This window comes from Lissotriton vulgaris, chromosome 4_1 (assembly GCF_964263255.1).
Source record: "Lissotriton vulgaris chromosome 4_1, aLisVul1.2, whole genome shotgun sequence".
Lineage (NCBI taxonomy): Eukaryota > Metazoa > Chordata > Amphibia > Caudata > Salamandridae > Lissotriton > Lissotriton vulgaris.
The window spans coordinates 368,337,777-368,363,243 of record NC_141691.1 but is presented as its reverse complement, the minus strand read 5'-3'; the positions used below and the strand labels follow the sequence as shown (position 1 = coordinate 368,363,243).

At 44.5% G+C, this 25,467-nt stretch overlaps 1 protein-coding gene across 2 annotated transcripts in view; it reads left to right on the top strand.

Annotated features, from left to right (window-relative positions):
- Positions 1–2,367: 2,367 nt before the first annotated feature.
- CYSLTR1 (cysteinyl leukotriene receptor 1) overlaps positions 2,368–25,467 on the top strand; it is a 566,108-nt gene continuing 543,008 nt past the window's right edge. For both annotated transcript variants that reach the window (XM_086918745.1, XM_086918746.1), the window contains exon 1: positions 2,368–2,531. The gene's annotated coding sequence lies outside the window, so the exon portion shown is untranslated. The remainder of the gene's footprint in view (positions 2,532–25,467) is intronic.

The window sequence follows — 25,467 nt, the reverse complement described above, 5'->3', positions numbered from 1 at the left end:
CAGAGCCATCAGTCGCTCGGCAGGAGGTGGAGCCAGCATTGTATCAGGCAAGGCAGGCTATCAACAACTACTCTCCCCCTACTCTCAACGTAATGTCCCACTCATCCCACACTGACTCATCCAGACCTCTTGGAGCCACCCAGCTCCTGTCACACACACGTAAGACCAGCAGAGACCAGATATGGTTAGACAAGAAAATAGACACTTTCTAAAAGTGCTATTTTCGAACCCAGAGTCCAAAAACCATCCATACCAACGGATGCGTAATTGAACCCCGAGTTCAGGGATACCAAACCCGACATTGCACCATGCTCCCCGAGCCAGCTAGGATTATAGCGTTAATAATCCCGGCGGCCCATTCTATCCAAAGGAGAGCAGGCTACCTCGCAATAGTGAAGCCCTAAGATGGCGGCACTTCACTATCAGGTCATGCCAACTTGGTCAGGCTTGTCCTACCTTACACTTACAATGCACCCTGCCCATGGGCCTACCATAGGGGTGACTAACATGAAGTTAAGGGAAGGTTGGAGGGGCTGGCAAGTAGTTATACCTGCGCAGCCGACGTGACAGTGCAAGACTGCACGTGGGTCTCGCAATGACCAACCCGTAGACGTTCTTTTACAAGGCCGCTCCTGTGGGTGGCACAACACGTGCTGCAAGCCCACGAGCGGCATTTGTATTTACAAGCCCCGGCACTCCTGGTGCACTAGACTAGGGACTGACAGTAAACCAAATAAGCCAAACATGGATACAATAGATACATCATTTTAACATAGGGAGCACTTGCGCTATGGCACTGATCAGCAGTGACACGGCGCCCAAAGCATATACCAGCAAAACATCGTAAAACAGTAGAGGCAAACAGAAAAATGGAGGAGAGACTCAAGCCAATGATGTCAGGTCTAACATCCACCCTACACATTAGATGGCGGAGCTGTGTTCACATAAGTGATCCCCGACAGCGTTGGCCCTGTGGTCTGCATGGACAGACATATCTTCTCTTGTAGTTGCCAACCTCGGAATATCAGCATCTTTGCTTTCAGCACTCCCACTCTTTACCAAGCCAAAGCAGTATCTCTGAATCCCAATGTCCTTGTGACATCTTCCCAGGGGTGTCCAGCTCCTCCTTGAATCCCGGGTAGAAAGAACAGGCACCTCCCCAAGCTCTGGTGCAAGCACTGAACAGGGGCGGCTCTAGGTTCATGGTGGCCCTGGGCAGGGAGCATAGGTAGGGGACCCCGGAAGAGGGGGTCTGGGCGGGGCGGAGCGCGGAGGCCAGTGAAGAGGGGGGGTCAGGGTGTTTGGAAGTGGAATAGAGCCAGAGGCCACCAAATCCCTGCCAGGGCCCGCCACACAAATATGTATCCATCATCAGAGGATTATTATATTAAGGATATATATTGGTGTGGTGGCCCCTGGGGTTTGGTGGCCCTGTGAAGGTGCTCAGCTTGCACATGCCTAAGGCCGCCCCTGAACTGAAAAAAGAATTCAGAGGAGCCAGGAGAGCGGCAAAGATTCACCACGGAGCCTGGAAATGTCAGTAGCATCTCAGAGAGGGTCATTTCTAATCATATTATTATTATTGTTATTATTATTTGTATTGTTGTTGTTGTTGTTGCTATGAATATGAAAAATGATAGCGACAATGATAATAATAATAGTGATTGATTACTATTATTAATTAATAATCTTCGTTTTATTACGATTGTAGTAATAGTCAGGGCTTTAAGTGGGCCGGGGCCTGCGGGTGCTGAGGTTCTGACTGGCCACTATCGGGCTCCCCATTTTTGTCCTCACCCTCAGAGTGACTCTGCAGCAGTGCCACCCTTCACTGCCTAATGTAACTTCAAAGAGACTCCGCATAGTTCTTTCGCAGTGTCATCATTTCCGAACTGATGTATTTCCAATATGATATACAATAAAGCCATAGTTGTTGCTCATTTATTTTATGTAACTAACAAACATTTACAGTCAATAGTCTTGGCTTGTTGCAGGTGTGTTGTCACTTGTTGCATTATTTATCCGGACGCAGTGACAGAATCAGCAAAATACCAGTCCGGGCGGCACACTGTGCTAAGCTCAGACGTTTAGCTTACACGTTCTGAAGCGCGCTGTTGAAAGTGTCTGAGTCAGTACTTCCCCGTATATTCTTCCTTGTCATTAAGTGATCCCTATGTGTAGACTAACTTAGATACCACTAACACAATAAAACCGGCGCTGGGCTCTGCCGTGAGCCAGCGCAGCTCTTCATGCTACGGCCCGACGGCCGCACCCCTCCAATCAGCTTTGAGAGACCTATCGCGTGCAGCGCCTCCAGTGCTGGGCGTGTCCGCGGGGAGGCAGTTCAAGTCCCTAAATGCGCTGCATTCCTAACACATCTGAGCCATCAGGCACGAACCGCGCTCGCTGCTCGGCGGACTCCCGCTCCTTCCCAGCTGTGAAGAAAGCTACCAATAACCGCACGCTGACGGGGGTGCGTGAGCAGGAACAGACGCGCGCGGGCGGCTTGCAGAGCACACCCGACTTCCAAAGTAAGAGAGACGCTGCTTGTAAATGTATATGTTTAAAAAAGTTATCACACAACAGCTTTTTATTCACTTTATTATATTTTTTAACGATGGAGGTGAGAGCATGAATATAGCGATGCCCTGCCATCGCACGTCAGGCTTTGTTTTCAATGGAAATGTATAGATTTTTGAGATAAGGGCACAGCGCATGTATAATGTGAAACTGTCTGAAGAAATTGCCGCCTCTTCCTCAAAGCAAACCGGGGAGTGGTATGGCAATGTACGTTTTGCAATGGAATGCAGTTGATTGTGGCTTATTTCCTAGTTGTAGCCAGGCGGCAGATGTGGCACAGAACAATGCTTAAAGTTTTCTAAACGATGTACACGGGCTCCTTGTCCGAATGAAAGCACTTGTATTCAAGTTCTAGATTAGAATCATCTGTAAAATAAAAGTTTATTCCAGAATATGGTATTTAGGATGAATTCAGCCTAGTAATACTTTAGTAATTTCAGGTTAAATTGCTTAAAATGTGTTATGTTATGGTACATTCCATTTTATATTATTATGAGTTACATGATGGTATGCTGCATTATGGTAAATATACTTTGTTATGTAATTACGTTTCATATGTTCGTTTCATGTTATTTTATAAGACTTCTAGTGCACTCACTACTAGCTGAATAATCATTAGCCGTATTATCTCATTTATCTGCGGTTTTACAAGGGTTGCCAAAGCTTTACACATTTGTGATTAAGGTACCAAGAAGTAGCATGAACGAATGCTGTAAAGGGAAGGTATGGGACACTCTGTTGCTTATTCCCAATGAAAATCATCCCTTTATGTACATTATGCTAGAATGTTATGTTTTTCGCATTTATGTGGTGTGCATTTGATTTGGGCTTACAATGCCACATAATCATTATACCAGCTGTTCTTGTTGGATGAGAAGATGCCGTAGAAAGCAGGTTGTGCATGCTCTGCACAATATATATAGACTCCGGATGCATAGATTGCAATATATATGTTGTAATTGGCTGCTGAATGACATGCTGGCAGGGCCAGACTGGTCATTCCGCCACACTGGCATTATCACGCTGCGCTGCAGGACGCGGGGCGGTCATAAACCAACAATGACCCAATTGCCCCATTGCCTTCTGCAGTGAAGGGCTGGTTTGAATATTTTCGCCAGGACTGATTTTGGTCCAGCCCTCCATGTCGGCAGCTCCCCTGTCACTGCTTTGGAGGATGGCAGTCAGAGAGTTTATGAAGTTGGAGTTTCTGAGAGGGACAAATAAGCTTGCAGGAGTGGAAAACACAAACATTTCACAGGGCGTGATTGCAAGCTAGTATAATTGGAGAAAAAATAGAGAATTGTAAACATACTGACTATCACTATGCAGAGAAGGTATGTACATAGAGGTAAATAAAGATTTGCTATTCTTCACTTCACATCTATGTACCTTGAAGGTATGTATATAATCACAGCACATATACGTTGAGTTAAGAATAGTAAATCTATAGTTCTCTATATATGATTACATTTATGATATTATAGTGATTAATATGTTAGTCATAATTTTGACAAGTAAATATTAAACAGTTGATTTTCTGGTGGAAAACTCTTCAGGATTTCTTTAAGCTCCTGGGATTTAGAGAGGATTCACCGGAACGTTGCACTGAGAACTGTGGGGTTCCAGAGGTTTAAGAGTGGGTAAGTGGCCCCGGGATTTAGAACAAGGGCTTTGTCAGGCTCAATATACCTAGTCGGTTTGTGCAGCATGAAGTAATTCAGATAACACAACTGACAGGCACTCCCCTAGCATAATGGAAGTATATAGCGGACAGCAAGGCAATTATTGCTATGCTATACCATTGCTGGGGAGAACCAACATTGATGCTCTATTTCAGTTCCACAGCAATGGGGCAGTCTTGGGATTTCCAGCCGTAATATACACTCTCTGACTATCTAACCCCATTCTATTCTTTTTTGTCTCTTTCTCCCTCTTTATACTTCCCAATAATCCGCACTCTTTTTCTCAATGTCTTTTTCCGCCTTCTTCTGCCCAGTTCACCTTGCTACCTGTCTTCCACTTCTGTCCACTAATGATCCCTGCGTTGCCAATAAGTCTTTCTCTGTGCAGTACACTCTGGTCTAGTCACTCCTCCTCTGTCTCGCTCTGCATCTACAGTCTCTTTGAACCTCAAAGTGTGGCGGAGATAAGATTAATCATTTCCCTTAACACCCACATATTCACGGAGGCATAAACAAAGGCCCCAGATCACATGAAGCGTTGACAAAGTCAATAGGCTTGGCTTCCATTCTGAGTCCTGACTAAAAAAAAATTAAAAGCCTGCTGTAGTCACAGTTAAAAAACAAATCAAAAACGGTTGCTTGTATATATAGTGCATCTATAAGATGAAGAACACAATGCGTGATTATTCTCTATACATTAGAGATGTAAAATAGTGCCTCATGTATTGCAATGCAAACACTTCAAAGGTGGTGGAATGAGACACCGAACATCTAACAGCAAGTGGTGACAGGTTGGTACTCCTGTGAGGTGGAGCCACTCCCCATTCTATGTAGCCTATCCTTTGGCCATGTAAAGGACTCCACTGCCTTTTGGCTAGGTTTGCTCTATAGAAATATTGTATACATACATACAAAAACATGTTAAAGAATTGGTAACTATAGATGTGCACTTAGCTGTTCCATCAAGCCAGACCTAATAAAGTAGTATAAAGAATTAGCACCAAATGTAGAGCCAATTGTAGGGAATACGAGTTCTCTTCGATGTGTAACAGTGACTGCCTATTCACCGGGCTCACACTGTGGGAGAGTCGGGAGAGGAGGAGATCAGCCACTTGTGGGACACCCCCGCGCCGCACGGCCACCAGCTGCTGCGTGTGCCCCCAGTGCCTGCCTCTGCCTCAGCGCCGTCCTCGCTGCTGCCTTGAGCGCTCCCCTTTGGTTTTTGCCCGTTTTGTCGGAAATTTGTGCTTGTTTTCTTTCTGTGCCCGAGATCGTGCTTCCACTGTTTTTTCCCCATTTTGTCCTGTATTATTGCCTGCTTTTTCTGTGACGTTTTCTCTTCGTGTTTTTTACCTCCATTGTGCCTGCCTCCTTCCTGCTTGCCCGCCTACCTCGCCGCTCTCCCTCCCCGCTCCCGCTTCCCGCCACCGCCATTAGCCCCGCCCCTTTTTCTTCTGTACCCTCCCCGCTCCCGCCTCCCAGCTGCTCCGCCCACCCGCGCACTTCGCCTTAAATGGCGACCGTGCGAACGCGCAGCGGTCACGCGCAGCGGGCGCGCCGTTTGTGCGCCGAAGGCGCGCCAAAGGTAAGCCCGTCTGCGCCCGTCCGCGACCGGATCGCGACCAGCGCCAGGACCCCTGGCCCCCGAAGAGCCCGACCTACCCGCCTGACGTACTCCGCCGCCACCCTCAACGCACTCAACACCGGCCGACTCCCAGAATGCCACCTAGCCGCTCCACGAGGTACCCACGGACCTTTCAGCTGCCACACCTGCAAGTTCTCCTGCACCCGGACCAGCCTCGCACCAGCACCCGTCACAAAGTTAATTTGTAGTGTAGCGTGTAGCAATGGTCCTTTCTGATAAGCAAATAGACCCTGGCGAAATTTAAATTACACAGGCATAATTTGTGTAATTTAGGGAATTTCGCATTATGCTTGTTATATAATATGCTCTGAATTTTGCCATGTCACAAATTTCTACTACTGTTTGTGGCAAAATAATAGCATGAGAGCACGGGAACGACGCGAACATCCAGAACACTAGTGATTGTTCTTTGATGGAATTCTGTGTTTCACACTATTATTTAGCGTGAAACACAGAGCTCTCATACTGCACTCTATCCCGAGGTGCACCATTCAATATGATACTAGTGCAGAGAAATTGAGAGCCTCCATGCAATGCAATCATTCCACAGAGCTCTTTCAAAGCACATCTGTGCTGGCCTTCATCATTCACGTGTTCAAGTTTTGAAAACGTCAGGATTTTCTAATGCTCCCCTGTGGTGGCCCGCATATTTACTCTGCTCACAACATTACCTATAAAAACCCCGCTGGTATGGCTTGCTCAGGGACTGATATTTATTGGCAGAACTCCTGGAAACGCCCTGCTTATACCAAATGTTTTATTCCAAGGCGAAACAGAAGGATGTCACACAAGAATCCTTGGTGAAGCAGTTTATTAAACTTCAACTGTTTTCATGGCTTTTTTCCTGCAGTTCAACACAAAGTGCAAGGTGCATGTAAACCCCTAAGCAGACCTACGCGTTTCGGCCGTAGCCTTCTTCTGGGTCATGAAGTTTTAGTGCATAGAGTGTCATTTTTAAAAGGACAGCTGCTCCCTTTCCCATCACCAATTAAAACAACTTTGTATTCATCTTAAAGGGGAAAACACATATATAATATTACCTTTTAAATTTGAGATATATCACTGCCTAAATCTTAGTCAGTTGGTGGCCTGCTGTACACAATGGCCTTCAAGTACTGAGATATTTAATGTGCTCAGAACATTACCTATAAAAACCCATCTGGTATGGCTTGCTCAGTGAAATGATATATATATATCATATGGTCTGTTGGCTCAGTGGACTAATGCGTCTACTGGAGAGGCTTGTGTATGTACTCGTGGTCACAGGTTCAAATCCCGGCAGTTCCACTCAGCCTTTCATCCATCTGAGGTTGATAAAATGAGTATCATTGAGTTGGGTAACAATAAACATCTGTTTTTCAGCACCATGATACCCGTAGTGGTGAACGTGCGATTTACAAATATACGTGTTCTGTTATATATATATATATGCCGCTACATTGCTCCTTCCATCTCCCCTTGCCCTGGGCTGAGGATCGCTGTGGCCGGCGGAGCGCACTGGGCATTTACTCCATAAAACAATTCCATATTAAGGCAATCACCCAGAGTTGTATTCCTCATCAGCAGATGGCTTAATCAGTTACACGTACGTGTAACTGATTAAACGCCAGTAGGATGTTATAGTTAGTACCTAGTTTCCATAGGAATTCCGCAACATTCTATTTAGAATAACTTTGGCGCCGGTTAACGAGTCTTCGCGAAATTCTCCAAGAAGATGGGGCGCTCCACTTCTATCCTGAAAGTTTCGAGGTGATTTGTCAAGCAGGGGCCGAGAAACAATAGGGGGCCCAGAACGTGTTTTTCCCATGCAATTTTCCATAGGGACCTTTAGACACGGCTACAGCCCGAACTGCTGAACGGAATTACACCAAATTTGGCAAAAAAGTAGAGTTTGGTTCGCAGATTACGCTTTTTGTTAAATGGTGTAAATCTGTGCAGTAGTTCCTGAGACAATCAAAAAAATCATAGATATATCTATGGACAAATTACCGTACGGGTACCGTCCAAGGATTATACATGTACCATTACGAGCACGAGCTGCATGCTAATTGGCTGTCAACTGTCTGTCAACACGCCAACCAGGAAGTGTTGGCAGCCATCTTGTGTCTCGGTAGAACCGAGGCACAAGAAAACTGAAAAACAAGTGTGTAAAAGACGCAAAGGGGGCAGAGTAGGAACACCCTGAATCATAGGCCTGCTCAGGGGGTCCCACAAGGAGCCCAAGGCCCAAAAAATGTTGTAATTATTTTTTAAATTGCTGGATGCGCGTAGGGTACGCGTATCCCGCAAAAAAAAAACCAACCCAAAGTCTGCTTTTTTTCTAATTAGCCCCTGGTGGTCCAAGTCCTGGGGACAATGTGCTTTTTAGGTTTCGGCCTGGCCGTAGCACTGCGAAGCAGTGCTCCGCCCAGGGCGAAACCTTATGTCCTACAGTATGGGGCTTCGTCCCGCCTCTGTCTTCCATTGGCTAGCTCCATAAATGGAGGCTAGCCATTGGAAGAGATTGGCAGTCAGTCACTATTTCCCCGTCGGCCCGCGATTCGGGGGCGTTTCTTGGTCTTTTTTTATGTCCCGCCCCCACACCCTCCCTCTCGCCGTCCCGTTGCCCGTGCCTTCTTGAAGTTCTCCCTCCCGCCCGCCCACTGCCCGCTCACTGTCCGTGCCTCCTCACTCCGCCCACTCCTCTCGCCGAGGAGTTATCCTGCCGTCAGCGATCCATTTGTTTATCCCCCGCCCTCCTTCCTGTTGTCCGTGCCTTTTCCCACCCGCCCTCTGTCCGTGCCTCCTCCCTCCCGTCCACTCCTCTCGCCGAGGAGTTATCCCGCCCTCCTCCCGCCGTCAGCGATCCATTTGTTCCCGCGCTCCTGCAGGCAAACACAATTATTTGTAGGATATTTTATTGCTTGCGCTTTGTATAACATTTATAGAAATACATACTGTGACATAAGTTTGCGCAACTCTTGTCAAAAGCCTCTGTCGCGGTTGTTTGCGCCTGCGCATTGCACTGCCCCCGCAGCGCTTGCTCAGTGCACCACGCCCGGGTGCCGGTTGTTCTTCTGCGCACGCATTGCGCTGCTGCGGTGGGCTTCGGCGGTGCGCAGGCGTGATACTTTCTTTTCTCTCGGGTCTCCTTCTGCGCTGCCGGTTGGGTTTTGACAAGGACTGAGCAGAGGCGTGCGAGCAAGCCCCAGAAGAGCCGCGACAAGATGGTGCTCGACCTAGACCTCGTCCGTGCCGACAAAGGCGGAGACCCAGAGGCGGTGTGAGAAACCCAGCGCAAGCGGTTCAAGGATCCGGGGCTGGTGGACTGACTGCTGCAGGCTGACGGGGTCTGGAGGTGGAGTGAGTACACGAGGGGGCATGCACGAGCGGGGCCAGGTAGGGGCGTAAAGTGGGATAGGCTGTGGAGCGGGGTAAGTGGGGAGACTGGGACAGACAGGAAGGTGCATTAAGTGTATACAAAGGTGCGTGGACTAAGAAGTGGTCCTAAGTATACGAGGAGCATGAAAAAGGTGTTTGTAGGGGGAGGGAATCATTTGGGAGAGGAAAGAGAAAGACTTGGGGGCAGGTATAATAAGTGACCTGTCTAAAAAGAGACTTGGAGTAAGACAAGCCTTGATAAATGAGACCAGGGGAAAAGAAGGCCTCTCATCCAGGTGCTCCCTGGTGTTATAGATGCTGGGAGGAGGGTGGGAGTATTAAGGCTAAGAAGGAACTGTCTTCAAGAGGCTGAATGTAAAGGATGCAGCGTGAGCGTGACATTCTTTTAGAGAAGCTGGAAAATAGCGTAGCCAGAGTTACTGAATGAGACATAGTTCAAGGAATGTGTGTAGATGTACATTCAAGGGGCGATTGAGGTTGGGGACTCTAGATTAAGGGTCTAGGGAGAGAAGAGTTTTGGCCAAAGGTGATGAAGGGGCCAGTCACTATAGAAGATTGGGGGAAGAAGGTGCCTGGAAGGCAGAGAGGCTGAGAATAATACAGCTTGGCACTGACTCTGGAGCGGCTGAGATACTGTGGTCATGGCTATCGGTGTTTAGTGGGAGTGCACGAGAATGGAGAACAGTATGACAGGTCATCATTGGCTGTGTAAAGTGGCCCGGTTTGCACTATTGTTTCCTGTGTCATAATCACTGTGACTTTTCTGCTGTGTCGATGCTATGCCTCTTCCTGTCTAGATAAAAGTGTCCTCAATCTGGAACCTCCACTGCTCGTCTTATTTGTGTCAGTGTACGACCCAATTGCAATAGGAGTGGGGCCTCCGACTCCTGTTGTGATATGGGCGTGAGCTCACTCTTCGAGTTACAATGTTGTTATATCATTGTGACCCCAAACCATGCTTTCAGTTTCCCCAAGTTTTATTTGTGATAGTCACAATAACCAACACCCTCACATAAGAACATGCTTAAAACAATCCCTACAAATGAAAAGTGATTGTAAGATAACTGATTTATAATATTCTTTTCGGGCATAATTACAGCCAGAGTAACAGTGTGTGGGTGAAAGAGTGGTAATTGCACTGCTTTTAGAAAAATTTAAACATCACTGTTTTTCCATTTTATGCAAACTGCAAGGACTTCCCTTCCATGCTGGCCCTGGAGGGTGCGTTCCAACGGGGGGAGGGGGGAGGCTGTGTGTGTGTGTGTGGCTCTGTGTATGTGTGTGTGTCTGTGGCTCTGCAGGTATGTATGTGTATGGGACTCTGTGGGTCTGTGTGTTTGTGTGTGGCATTTGCGAGACATTAAGCTATTGGCATTGTAAATGGCAGTGCCATTTATTTATCTGTTTTGAAAACCAACACATAAAAAAAGTTGTCATTTACAATGCCAATAGCTCTAACTTTTTCAAAGGCGAAACCGTTGCATTGTAAATGCTTGTTTATAATGTGCCCCCCCCCCGCCCTGGGGCCTGCCACCCCCTAGGATTTAATCTTACGAATGCGGGGGCGCTCATGGCCCCCCACTGCCTCGGGGACCGCCACCCTGGGGCTTCTTTTATTTTGTAATATAGGGGGGTCCAGAGGGGCCCGTCAGCCCCGGGCTTTAACATTATGTTTGGGGGGCTCACGCCCCCCCAACCCCGGGGACCACCACCCCCCTGGGGCTTCTAAAATAAATATTAGAAACCTGTATGGGGGGCTCAAGCCCCCCCACATGCCCCTGAGGCACTGCATTTTTAAATTGGGGGTCTGTGACGGACCCCCCAGCCCCAGGGACCACCACCCCCGGGGCTTTTAAATGTTGGGAAGGGGGCCGTGCGGCCCCCCTCCTTGAGCCTTGTGGTGGACCTGGGGACCTCCACAACTAAGGGCCGGCTCCTGCAGTGTCCCGGGGTGCCTACCCCCGGGACACTGTAGTTTGCTATGATAGGCTCCCACCTTACCATAGCAAACTGCTTTGGTTTTTGGAAGAGAGAGCTGGAAACCTGCTCTCTCTTCCAGAAACCAAGCCGATTGCTTTTTTGAACGGGGAGCAGCATGTTAGCTGCTCCCCATGCAGAAAAGCAATGCCGGCTCCTGCAGGATGTGGGCAGCCGGCAGGGACTGTGGGGGCTTGGGGACCCCCCCACAGCCCCCAACTAGTAGGGCCAGCCCCGGGGGATGGGGTCCCCGGGGCTAGAAGTGGCCCGGGAGGGGGGCCACGCTGCCCCCGTCCACAAAAATTTTTTTTAAACGGCCCCAGTGGATGGGGTCTTCGGGGCCATAAGAGGCCACAGGAGGGGGGCAAGGCAGCCCCCTCCAAAGGAGTTTTATTTTTCTTTAAAAAGGCCATGCCCCGGGGGATGGGGTTCCCGGGGCCGAGAAAGGTCTCAGGAGGGGGCCACACGGCCCCCTTCCCAAAATGTTTTTAAAAAATGAAAAATTTGGAGGCAGGCCCTGGGGGATGGGTTCCCCAGGGCCAAAAAAAAGAAAAAGAAAGGGGGCTGCACAGCCCCCCTTCTTAAAAGTAAATTTAAAAAAAACGGGATCGGGGAGGAGGCCACGCCCCTCATTGCACCTCTCTGCAAACGCGCCCCCTGGCGCATTTGTAGAGGGGAAAGTAATTCCCCTTGAATACTGGGGGTACCTGGGGGCCAACTAACCCACCAGGAACCCACAGTATGTACCAGGGGGCTGCGTTGCAGAGAGGTGTAATGAGGCCTCGCCCCTTTTTACACCTCTCTGCAATGCATTCCCCTGGCGCATATTGGAGATCCTGGTGGGCTAGTTGGACCCCAGGGACCCCCAGTATTCAAGGGGAATTTGTTTCCCCTCTGTAAACGCGCCAGGGGGCTGCGTTGCAGTGAGGTGTAATGAGGCCACGCCCCTTTTACACCTGTCTGCAACGCAGCCCCCTGGCGCATATTGGAGATCCTGGTGGGCTAGTTGGCCCCCAGGGACCCCCAGTATGCAAGGGGACTTACTCCCCAACTTAGAATGCACTACGGGGCGCGTTTGCACAGTGGTGAAGGTAGGGGGCGGGGCTTGAGGTGATATGAGTGCAAACATGCCCTGTGGTTCGTTTTAAGTTGGGGAATTAATTCCACTTCAATCCAGAGGTCCCGTAGGGGCCAACTAGCCCACCAGGTACCTCCAGTAAGCACCACGGAGCTGCGTTGCAGAGTGTTGTACAAAGGGGTCATGGCCTCTGAACACCTCTCTGCAAAGCAGCCCCCTGGCGCATACTGGAGGTACCTGGTGGGCTAGTTGGCCCACAGGGGACCTCAGGATTGAAGAGGAATTAATTCCCCAACTTAAAACTCGCCACAGGGTGTGTTTGCACACATGTCACCCCAGGCCCCGCCCCTTCCTTCACTATTGAGCAAAATATTCCTCTAAAATCAGCTGAACTACGAATTCCGATTTACTCACCTATTATCACAAGAGACCTCAGTGCTGCATCTTTGAGCCCAGTACGGAACCTGAAAAGTAAATCCAAGCATACTTACCAGTAACTTATATTTCCTTCTATAGGAATCTATTGTGTGGTTTTCACCAGAAGAGTTTCTGTCTATTTTTGAAACGTACAAATATTCCTCTAAAATCAGCCGAACTACGAATTCCGATTTACTCACCTATTATCAGGAGAGACTTCAGTACTGCATGTTTCAGCCCACTACTGAACCTGAAAAGTAATTCTAACCGTACTTACAGTAACTTGAATTTCCTTCCGTAGGCTAACATTGACTGGTTTCACTTGGAAATTCTTCTAAGTGTGGAATTTTGCAACTTTAAAAAACTCCTCTAAAATCAGCCGAACGCCGAATTCCGATTTACTCACCTGTTATCAGAAGAGACCTCAGTGCTGCATCTTTCAGCCCACTACTGATCCTGAAAAGTAATTCTAACCATACCTACCAGTAACTTGAATTTCCTTCAATGGGATATCATTGCCTGCTATATAATATATATATATATATATATATATATATATATATATATATATATATATATATATATATATATATATATATATATATATATATATATATATATATATATATATATATATATATATATATATTACCTACTGGCGGTCGCCAGTAGGTAGTTATAGTTAGGATTTTTTTCAATGTTAAATCTCAAAATTCTATTTGGAATAACTTTGGCGCCGGTTGACGAATCTGCATGAAAATTTCCTGAAAATAGCCTCGTCAAGCTCGGGTCCTTCCTTGAAAGTTTGGGGGGGATACGTCAAGCGGGGGCCGAGATAAAAGGGGGGTCCCAAAACGCGTTTTCCCCATGTAAATTTCCATAGGGCGGTCGATTTCACTTTTAGCCCGAACGGCTGAATGGATTTCCAGCAAACTTGGCAAAATTGAAGGGACTGGTAGCCCGATGTGCCTTTGCTATGTCTCAAGATATGTGCTGCAGTGGATTTTGAGTAATTTAGGTTCAAAAAAATATATATATCTATAGGCGCTCTCCGGTGCGCGCACCGGAGTGCGCTCCAGGCGCGACACGCGACTTGCGCGCAGGAAGCTGATTGGCTCTTGGGTGTCTGTAAACATTCTAAACAGTCTGGAGCGGCCGCCATCTTGTGTCTCGGTAAAATTGAGACACAAGGGGTTTGAAAAAAAAAGGGGCAAATGACCATAAGGGGGAAGAGTAGACCCCCTCTGACCCCCTAGGTTTGATGTAGGGGCTAAAATAGGGTCCTGCAGGGCATTACATTTTTTATTTTATTTTTTCGTTTTGCGCGGGGGAAGCGCATGGTACGCGCACCGGCGAAGCACGGGGAAAATCCAGGACCATATTTATGAAGGCCTTGCGCTGCTAGTTTTGCGCCTCCTGTGCGTCAATTTTTGTGACGCACCAGCGGTGTAAAAAAATGCGCATTGTTATGCAATATTTAAAAAGTGACGCATCTATCTAGATGCGTCACTTTTTAAATATAGTGCAACGAGGCACATTTTTTTACACTGCTGTTGTGATGCGTCACTTTTCTGTGCGCACTCCTTATGACATTCAAGATGTGTCATATTTAATGTATGACGAATCATGTTGCAAGGAGTTACAGATACATCAGTATTTCTGACATATCTGTAAACATAAAAGTGACGCGAGGCAGGCGCAAGATTTTGACGCAACAGCATCCTAAAAGTGACGCAGAGAAATCTCATAGATTTCAGTACGTCGTTATTACCAAGCTTTTTGCGGGGGAATGCCCCCTCTGCATACATTATATCTGACCCAGATATAATGTGGCGCAGAGTTTTAAAAAGTGACCCATGTACCTAGATGCGTCACTTTTTAAAAATAGCGTCAGGTATAATGCATGCAGAGGGGGTTTTCTCCCGCAAAAAGCTTTGTAATAGCGACGCAGTGAAATCTTTGAGATTTCACTGCGTCACATCTAGGATGCTGTTGCGTCAAAATATTGCGCCTGCTTTACAGCAGGTGTTAGACTGACGCAAGCCCTTTCACATGGTGCTTTTTACATGTGAAAGGACACATTACTGGAGTTGCGTCACTTTTGTGACGCACTCCAGCAATACGTTACTTGGAATGTCATAAGGAGTGCGCACAGAAAAGTGACGCATCGCACCAGTGGTGTAAAAAAATGTGCCTCGTTGCGTTATATTTAAAAAGTGACGTATCTAGGTAGATGGGTCACTTTTTAAAATCAAGCGCCACATTATATCTGCGTGAGGTATAATGCATGCAGAGGGGGTGTTCCCCCGCAAAAAGCTTTGTAATAGCGACGCAGTGAAATGTTTGAGATTTCACTGCGTCACTTTTAGGATGCTGTTGCATCCTTTAAATATAGTGCAACGAGGCACATTTTATTACACTGCTGGTGCGATGCGTCACTTTTCTGTGCGCACTCCTTATGACATTCCAGATGTGTCATATTTAATGTATGACGAATCATGTTGCAAGGAGTTACAGATACGTCAGTATTTCTCACATATCTGTAAACATGAAAGTGACGCGAGGCAGGCGCAAGATTTTGACGCAACAGCATCCTAAAAGTGACGCAGAGTAATCGCATAGATTTCAGTACGTCGTTATTACCAAGCTTTTTGCGAGGGATTGCCCCCTCTGCATACATTATACCTGACGCAGATATAATGTGGCGCAGAGTTTTAAAAAGTGACCCATGTACCTAGATGTGTCACTTTTTAAAAATAGTGTCAGGTATAATGCATGCAGAGGGGGTGTTCCCCTGCAAAAAGCTTGGTAATAATGACGCAGTGCGTCTTTTTTAGGATGCTGTTGCACCAAAATCTTGCGCCTGCTTCACAGCAAACCTTTCACATGGTGCTTTTTCCATGTGAAAGGACACATTACTGGAGTTGCGTCACTTTTGTGACGCACTCCAGCAATGCGTTACTTTTGTGTTTACAGATACGTCAGAAATACTGACATATCTGTAACTCCTTGCGAATTGATTAGTCATATATTAAATATGACATATCTGGAATGTCATATGGAGTGCGTCCAGAAAAGTGACGCATCGCTGTTTTCACGTAGCGATGCGTCACTTTTCAGAAATGAGGCCTCCAGTTTATTCACTGTGTCATAACTTTCTTTTCTAACACTCACCTTCTTTCATTCCTCCTACTTCACTTCCTTTCACCTCTCATACCTTTCTGTTCTTTCTTACTCATTCTCCTTTCAATTATCAATGCACTATATTTCACTTACTCTTCATTTTTTTAAGAATATAGCTCTTTGATGAGAATTGGAGGTAGTTCTGAAAAGAACTTTTGGTTTTCTTCTTTTAACTGAACAGGAACAAAAACAGGGAATGGAAACTGCTCAACAGGAGCAAAAAGAAAAGAAAAAAATTAGGGGTGGGAAGGGCAGCGATGGTTCTCCAATGCTCGAACCATGAGCAGGACACTTTGCTCCCCATAGGTGAGGAGTTGATTGCAGTATCTGCATTTGACGACCCCATGATTAAATGCAGGTTGTATGTTTGCCACCTGCTCCTGCGATTGCTCTCTCCCAGAAGAAGTTGCTCCTCCTGTTGATGTAGAGGCCCCATCTCTGGGAACCTCTTGTGCCAGAACCCTGACACTTTCCCGGGCAAAATTCTGGGGGTGCCTCCTCTCCACATGGCGAATCATGGTGAAGTTGCCAAAAGAATACTTTTTTGGGGGGTTACCCCGTGACAGGACCTGTTTGCAGATCCTGCACTCTACTTTTGGTGCATTCACCTTTTTCTGGTCTGCTGGAAACTTAAAAAATTTCCAGATGAAATGTTCTTTGACCTTCGGCTGAGGAGGCTCTTCATCAATGAAATCATTGGAGTCATCTTCACTGCTGGATGGTCTGGCAGCCATGATTAATCAAGAAATATGCAACAGCAAAAAAGGCAGGTCTTTCAGTCACAAAAGTGAAAGAAGAAGTGAAGGAAATGGGTGGGGATTTCATTCATTGTAAAAAAAAACTGTTAGCAACCAATGAAAAGTGTTATTTGAGGGTCACATGACCCGACGCGTTTACGCTGCGCGCTCCGGAGCACTTCCGGTGCGTTTACGCAGCGCGATCGTAGGCGCTTCCGGGGCGCAAACGTGGTGCGATCGTAGGCGCTTTTGCGTGCGTTTACGCGCCGCGAACGTAGGCGCTTCCGAGGGCACTTACGTTGCGCGCCGAAGTGACGTCATCAAACTTTTACAGAAATGCATAATCATTTTCCTTATTAAAAAAAACTAATTTTATTTGTATGGTACGAAATGTTTTGCATTATTATTAACTTTTCATTCATATTTTTTTTCACGAACGACAGTTGCGCTCTGGGTGCGCTTTCAGATGAGCTCACGGAAAAGCTTACCGGAGAGCTTAGCTGAAAGCTTCCCGGAGCGCGCACACAGAGCGCAAAACAAAAAAAATTATATAAAAAAAACATGAATACTTTTAAAAAAACAGCAAATTGTAAAAAAAAAAAAGGGTTAGAAAATCGATATACAAAGGAATTAGCATTTAAAAAACCTATGAAATTCACTGAAAAAACCATAGGTTTCACACCAGTTATAGTTAGGAATTCGCATTTAAAAAACCTATTAAATTCACTGAAAAAACCATGGTTTCACACCAGTTATAGTTAGCTGGAAATTTTACTGATATAAAACCATTGAAATTCCCACGTTATAGTTAGATGGACTCACTATAACTTGCGCGTGCAATGCACTGCTGATGACGTCACATATTACATCACTCATGACATGGTCAGTGACATCACTCATGACATCACTGATGACACCAGTGTCTTTCTGAAAAATAAATATATTTTATATATGTATATGTAAAAGTTGATGGAAGAATAAATGTTTAAATAAGTGTCTAAATGGATGGTTTTTAAAAAAAAATTGATTGGTTAACTGGCTTATTAAGTGTATCTTAGTGAATACATATATTAGTGAGTAATGTTTAAATATTTAAATATATGTATTAGTGTTTCACTTTGTTTATAAGTGGCCGCATGGGTTGGTGAGTAGCTACATGTGTAGGTATATGGGTTATTAGATGTTTTTTTAGTATCAGTATGAGTGTTTGTATGGTTTGGTGGGGGTATTACTTATCACATAGATGCATGAATGACTGACTCTCTCTTTGTATGTGTTTTGAAGACAGCATATGTGCAGGACTGTATGGGTGGATGAGTGTGTATATGTGTGTGTTACTGCGTGAATGACTGTCTCACTAGTGTCTTTATCAGTAACTACATATGTTTTAATCTAGTATATGTGAATATTGATGTATATAAGTGAGTATATGTGAGAGTAAGAGATTGTAAGAGTTCCTGTTTAAATAAGTATGTGTTTCTATAAGTGATTGTTTAAGAGAGTAAGTATGTGTAAGTTTCCTTAGAAGTAAGGTGGTAGTGTGTGTTTAGCTGTATATGCAAATAAATGGATGTTCAATAGTTTACTTGCATGTGTGAGTATGTGTGAGAGTAACTTTTGGATGACTGTTGGTGTGTAACAGGATGTATAGGTGTATCACTACATATGATGAGTGAGTATATGTATGAGTGACTATATAGAACTGTTGGTGAATGAGTGGATGTGTATATAGATGGTGGAATTATTGAATTGGTTGTTGTAACTTTTATGTGTATCTCCATTTTTTTGAAAATGTTAATTTCTATTTTTGAATATGTGTTTCATGGGTTACATTACACTGAAAGGAGGTCTGTCACTCTGTCACAAGGATGATGTCATCAGTGATGTCATGAGCGATGTCACTGACCATGTCATGAGTGATGTAATATGTGACGTCATCAGCAGTGCATTGCACGCGCAAGTTATAGCGAGTCCATCTAACTATAACGTGGGAATATATATATATATATAAATTAAAAAATATATAAAATAAAAAAAAAAAATATTACAATTTCAATATTTTTTAAAACATTTTTTTCAATTTATATTACAAATATGTAATGTAATTTAAAAAATAAATTATCTAAAAATAAATAGTTAAAAAAAAGTAGTAAATCAGTATTAAAAAATATAACAATTAATACATTTAAAAATGATCATTTGCAAAACCTTTGAAATTCACAAAAAAAAACATAGGTTTCAGCCACGTTATAGTTAGGAATTAGCCTTTAAAAAACCCTGCAAATTCACAGAAAAAAACATAGGTTTCAGGCACGTTATAGTTAGGAATTAGCATTTAAAAACCGTTGAAATTCACTGAAAAAATCATAGGTTTCACACGTTATAGTTAGCTGGACATTTCACTTATACAAAACCATTGAAATTCCCCCGTTATAGTTAGTTCAGCTAAAAAGCAGGAAACGAAAAAACAGGAGATGGGGCAAATGCAAAACAGCAAAAAGACAATACAAAGAAACAGAACTACAGACGATACAACAGAAGATAATGGAAACACAACTTGAGGAAAACATGCAAGACAAAAATACAGTCATCAATCTAACAAACATGGCTCTGACAAAAGAAGAAGAAGAAACCTTGTCATTAGGATTAACCTATTGCAAACGGACAAACTTCAATTACACTCAGACCCGGATAGATTTGCATCAGTTTACAAGAAAACTGAAATTAAAAAAACATTTCTTCAACACCAGAGAGATGAATAATACGGAAAAAACATCACAAGGAGCCACAAACTGGCAAGTCGACGATATGGCTTTCATCAGGGCAATGGCAGAGTTGGACAAAGATGAAACAAGTGAAATAATGGACACCCAGGAAGCAGCAGAGCATGCAGGTATAAGCATTGGGAGTTCATCAAAGACAGATTTTAAGCCGAAATCAACATTTTGTCCAATTATGCCCAAAGACTGCATAGACATCTTCTCTGAGAAAGTCATCAGTGATCTCAAAACCCTATCATGGTCAAGTAGCAATGATTTCAATAAATCACATGCGAATGAAAGACTGGCTTATGAAAAGGTTATGACAAAAATAAGAGAAAGAAGCGATGTAGTTGTGTGCTGGTCGGATAAAGGTGGTAACGTAGTTCTCTGGCCACTGGAGATGTATAATGCTGAAGCGTTATCACAATTGTCTGACAGAGAATGCTACCAAAGGATTAGTGAAACAAATATCATCAATATAAAAGAAAGATACCACAGGAGTCTGTATGACTGGAAAGCAGCGGGGATAATTTCAAAGAATGAATTTGAGTTCCTACGGAACAATTATCCCATAACGCCAAACCTGTATCTAATCCCGAAAGTGCATAAGAACCCAACTTGCCCACCGGGAAGACCGATAATCTCCGCTATTGGAGGTCTTTTCGAAAACACAAGCCGATTTGTGGACTCCTTCCTGCAACCCTTTGTAAAGGACCTACCCTCATATACGAGAGACAGTGGCGATTTTTTGAAAAAAATCTATGATATCAAATGGGACTCAGATTATGTTTTTGTCACACTTGATGTTCAAAGTCTATATACGAGCATAAGACACCAAGATGGACTTAATGCAATAAGACACTTTTTGGGAGGCCGCAGCCTAGATTTGTACAAACACACACAGATGTTACTCCAAATGGTTGAGTGGTGTTTGGAAAATAATACATTCAGTTTTGATAAACTACTGTACAAACAGATACAGGGGACGGCCATGGGTACTTGCTTCGCCCCCAGCTATGCTAATTTGCATATGGGCTGGTGGGAGGAGCAAGTACTCAGGGTGAAACATATGGAGGAAATGACAAAAAATGTAATATTTTATTGTCGCTATATAGACGACATCTTCCTAATTTGGAAAGGCAGTGAATCCAGTGTCCGAGAGTTTGCTGAAAGGCTTAATGAAAACAGTCTAAACCTGAAATTTACTTGTGAAACAAGTACTAATAAGATAAATTTCTTAGACCTGGAATTGTTAGCCGTAGACAATGAAATCGAAACCAACAGCTACCGAAAACCGACTGCAGGTAACACTATCCTGCATGCTTCCAGTTTTCACCCTCCAAACCTAATTGACAGCATACCATATGCAGAGTGTCTCCGCATGAAAAGAAACTGTAGTACAACCACCACTTACAAAAACTCTAAAACAAAACTGTTCAACAGATTAAAACTTAGGGGATATTCAGAACAAATACTAGAAAAGGCAGAACAAAAATGTGACCCAAAAGACAGAAAAGAACTACTGTTCAATGTCAAAACTGCAAAACCTAAATCTGAGTCTAATACAGGAATCCCACGTCTCATTACAGGTTTTAATGCTTACCATAAACAAGTGAGAAACATAATTTACAGACATTGGCCTATAGTTCGGAATGATCCGATAATAGGCAAATGCTGTACCAAGAACCCACAACTCACTTTCAGGAAAGCGAAAAGTATGAGGGAAGAGCTAGTTGACAATGCCCCAGTGTTGAAAAGGAAAGAACTGCCATGGTTAAAAACTAAAAATGGTTTCTTTAAGTGCACTAAGTGCAAAGCGTGTCAGTATGGTACCAATGTTACCAAGGTAAATGTGCCAAACAGAAAAACCCCACTAGAGATACGAGCGAATTACTCATGCAAAACAGACTTCGCAGTCTATGTATTGCAGTGTAGCTGTAATAAAAAATACGTGGGGAGTACAATACACCCGGTCCACGTAAGAGTGCTCCAACACCTCAGGGCCATAAAAAACAATGACCCTACGTATCCAGTGGCGAGGCATATAAACATGACACACGAAGGCAATGCAGATAACATCAAATATTTTGTAATAGACCATGTGAAAAAAAGCATCAGAGGAGGAAACAGACAATTAGCCCTTAGGAGATTAGAATCAAGGTACATCATTCTCCTGGACAGTAAGACGCCGCAGGGTCTTAATGCAGACGAAGCACTTAGTGTACATCTATGATTCCCACAATAATGTAAAACAGAATTGATCCAGTAAGCTCCCAAACCGTTCCTCCGGTAACAGAGATCAGAATGTAATCATATGTATATGATATATGTCATCTATCTGAATTTGCAGTATATATGCTCACAGAACTTATTTTATGGTTGTCCCCAAAAACTAGATATCTCACTGTTTTAGCATTGCTAATTTATGCATTTAATAAATAGCTCAATGTGATGTTTATGTAGTAATAATCATACAATGTGTTGCCATTGCCCACTTGGGCTCAATTCAGAAATTGTTTAAAAAACAATCATGTGTGTTATCACACATTGAACCTCGGGATTTTCAAGGTTCTTGATTATAAAACGGGCACTAGACCCAGTATTTTTTAATCTAAAGTACAACCATGATTTTTGTACTCACACGGCAGATTGAACTGGTTTATTTGCTTAAACACATTGCGATAAATAGTTTTACATGCATTCTTTTGATATTTGCAAAGTGTGCAATGCTTTTCGGTTAAATTCATAATCGACAATGATATAAATTGTCCATTATTTACATAGAATGAAATATATGTGGTTTAACTTTAAGGTTGCTGTTTCTAAAGTAGGAGCAGTTGTACTTCACAGAACGCTGTAACTTTCCAGTGAGTTTGTAACTGGTAGTCATGACTACGGGGAAACCATTCTGAGATCCAATCAAATGTTGACATGTTTAAAAGCAATGACTCATTGTTAGCTCTGTGTTGTGAGCAAGGCGGCTTTGACCGTCGAAGCGCGTCAATCCTAATGCACTAAGAAAAATAAAATATTTGTTTCTGAACATGACCCCACGGAGTCAGCGCCTGATTGCTACTGTTTTCGTCAGGATTGGAGAAAATATATATATATATATATATATATATAAATTAAAAAATATATAAAATAAAAAAAACAAATATTACAATTTCAATATTTTTAAAAACATTTTTTTCAATTTATATTACAAATATGTAATGTAATTTAAAAAATAAATTATCTAAAAATAAATAGTTAAAAAAAATGTAGTAAATCAGTATTAAAAAATATAACAATTAAGTGAGACAGCATCGCCGTGAGGGAAACGGCTTACCGCATTTACCTCCTTGGGGCCGCCTGAACTGTGCCTCAGCACCGCCGTGAGGGAAACGGCGCAACGAACAGACACACCTTGAGCGACGGCGCCGAGCGGGCAGGGAAACTACAATTCCCAGGTGCCCCGGCGGCCGTGACGCCAGCAGAGCGCCCGGAGGCGCGTAAAAAAAAAGCAGCGCCGAGCGTGCACTGGGAGCTTCCTGAGTGAGACAGCATCGCCGTGAGGGAAACGGCTTACCGCATTTACCTCCTTGGGGCCGCCTGAACTGTGCCTCAGCACCGCCGTGAGGGAAACGGCGCAACGAACAGACACACCTTGAGCGACGGCGCCGAGCGGGCAGGGAAACTACAATTCCCAGGTGCCCCGGCGGCCGTGACGCCAGCAGAGCGCCCGGAGGCGCGTAAAAAGAGTGCAGCGCCGAGCGTGCACTGGGAGCTTCCTGAGTGAGACAGCATCGCCGTGAGGGAAACGGCTTACCGCATTTACCTCCTTGGGGCCGCCTGAACTGTGCCTCAGCACCGCCGTGAGGGAAACGGCGCAACGAACAGACACACCTTGAGCGACGGCGCCGAGCGGGCAGGGAAACTACAATTCCCAGGTGCCCCGGCGGCCGTGACGCCAGCAGAGCGCCCGGAGGCGCGTAAAAAGAGTGCAACGCCTCTCGCCCCGCGAGTCGCGCGCGGGGAGCGCCCGGGGCGAAGCCCGGGCAAAGGGCGGGCCGTCTGTGGCCGTCAGTGGACTGCAGTGGACGGGCGGGCCACCCCTCTAATATCTAACTTCTGTATCAAAGGTGAGAATTAACATTGGAGTACAAAATGAGTGAGAGTAATATTACTGATGCTGAAAATAAGGCTATTGACACTTCTGTCTCCCTCATCACTTCCTTTGAGTCAATGATAGACTCTGCTTTTAATGAAATAGTGGAGACTGAGAGAAGGTTTTCTATGGGTTCCCATTCAACTTATAATAAAATGTCTCTCACAAGTACCACTAGCTGTCCCAACGGAGACGTTCACATAAACCCAGAAATTTTAGTGGTAAAATCATCACATCCCCCCGTTGAAGTGCCCACTATTACGGATGATGAATACACTGTCACCTATATAGCACAAGATTCAGCTTCTACAACATCAGGGGTAGTAATATCCAAACCCTTACGGACAGTGACATCTCCAGTTTCCCTCCAGACAGAAAATGTTTCTACCATCATAACTGCCTCGCAGGATGATGTAATTACTCTGGACAACATCGATTCCAGCTGTAACAAAACAGGAAGGGAAAAACGCAAAAGAGGTTCAATTAAGCAGAGAGCTAATAAAAGAAAACAGCCCCTATTCCACAAAAACCAGCCGACACCGCAAAGCCTGTGGAATAAAAATACACCTATAGGGGCACAAATTGTCCCTACAGAGGTTAAAGATCCCGCTGATACGGGCAGCACTTCTGATGTATCTACCACTTATCAGCGCGGGAATTCAAAAACCATATGGACTCAAACAGCACTAATGGGTGACAACTACAATTTATCTAGACAGAATGGAAACATAATAGAAACTATCGTCAACACCATTTTTAACCGGATTGAGAAACAAATGATCAGTCAGTTTAATAATATTTTTAAAAGACTGGACAGATTAGATAATCTGGTCAAGACTGGGGAAACAAAAAAGAAGGGGTCAATTGTTTTGGACCAAGTCAGAGCAGATCGCCTTTTGAAGGAATTGGAAAATACAAACAATATACTGTCACTAAAGTCACAGGATACCACCAGCACCTTGGGCGGGGTATTGACCAATTCTGCTTCTTTACCCCCATCTACTACGCCATCAATAACTAAACCCATAACTACTAAAGAAGGGCTAACCGTGAATAAAGTTAATTCAACAAAACCGATTCCCATACCTGCTCCCAGGAAAGTTGTTATTCCATCTTCTTCTAACATTCCTGTTCCAAATAGCAACAAAGGCCCAATTAAACCAACTATAGCCCCAAATACGACTGCTGCTAATAATACTGTGGGGTCCGGCTCTCAAGGATCTACCAAACCTTTCAAACATCAAGGACCAGCTTTACATTTGCCACCAGATGCTTGTCCGTTTGTTTTGATTTTAGCGGGTGTTCCACCATTGAGGGAGGATCAGGGGGAATCATGGGTGCAACTGAGAAATAAGAGCATAGACTGGCTGACTAAACACAAAGGAGTTGGATTTGATATCTCAAGAGAGATCATATCTGCACGTAGGGTATCGTGGGTTGGCCCCTTACTCAAGGACAAGGAAGGTGACTGTATAGTTCTTAACTTTAACAACCCAGGGACTGTAAGAAACCTCCTTAACAGAAATTGCAACTATTCATCCATCTCTACTGTTGCAACTATGTTACCCCTGAGTTACTTTTATAGACAATTGGCCACACAACCTCGCCCACAACTTATGCAATTCCCCTTGCCATCAATGCATTTCCAACCACCATCCATGCATTTTCAACCACCATCTATGCACTTTAGGCCATCACCTATGCAATTCCAACAACCTTATTTCCCATTTCAAACGTATAACAGATTTGCACCCCTTTCGGATTTGGATATGCAAGGCTGACCATCCTCGACTATATTTGGCGAATTACCCTTGACTCCGTTATCCGAACCTGTGACTGTGCCTGAATCCTCGCCTCAAAGTATTCCGAGAGAAC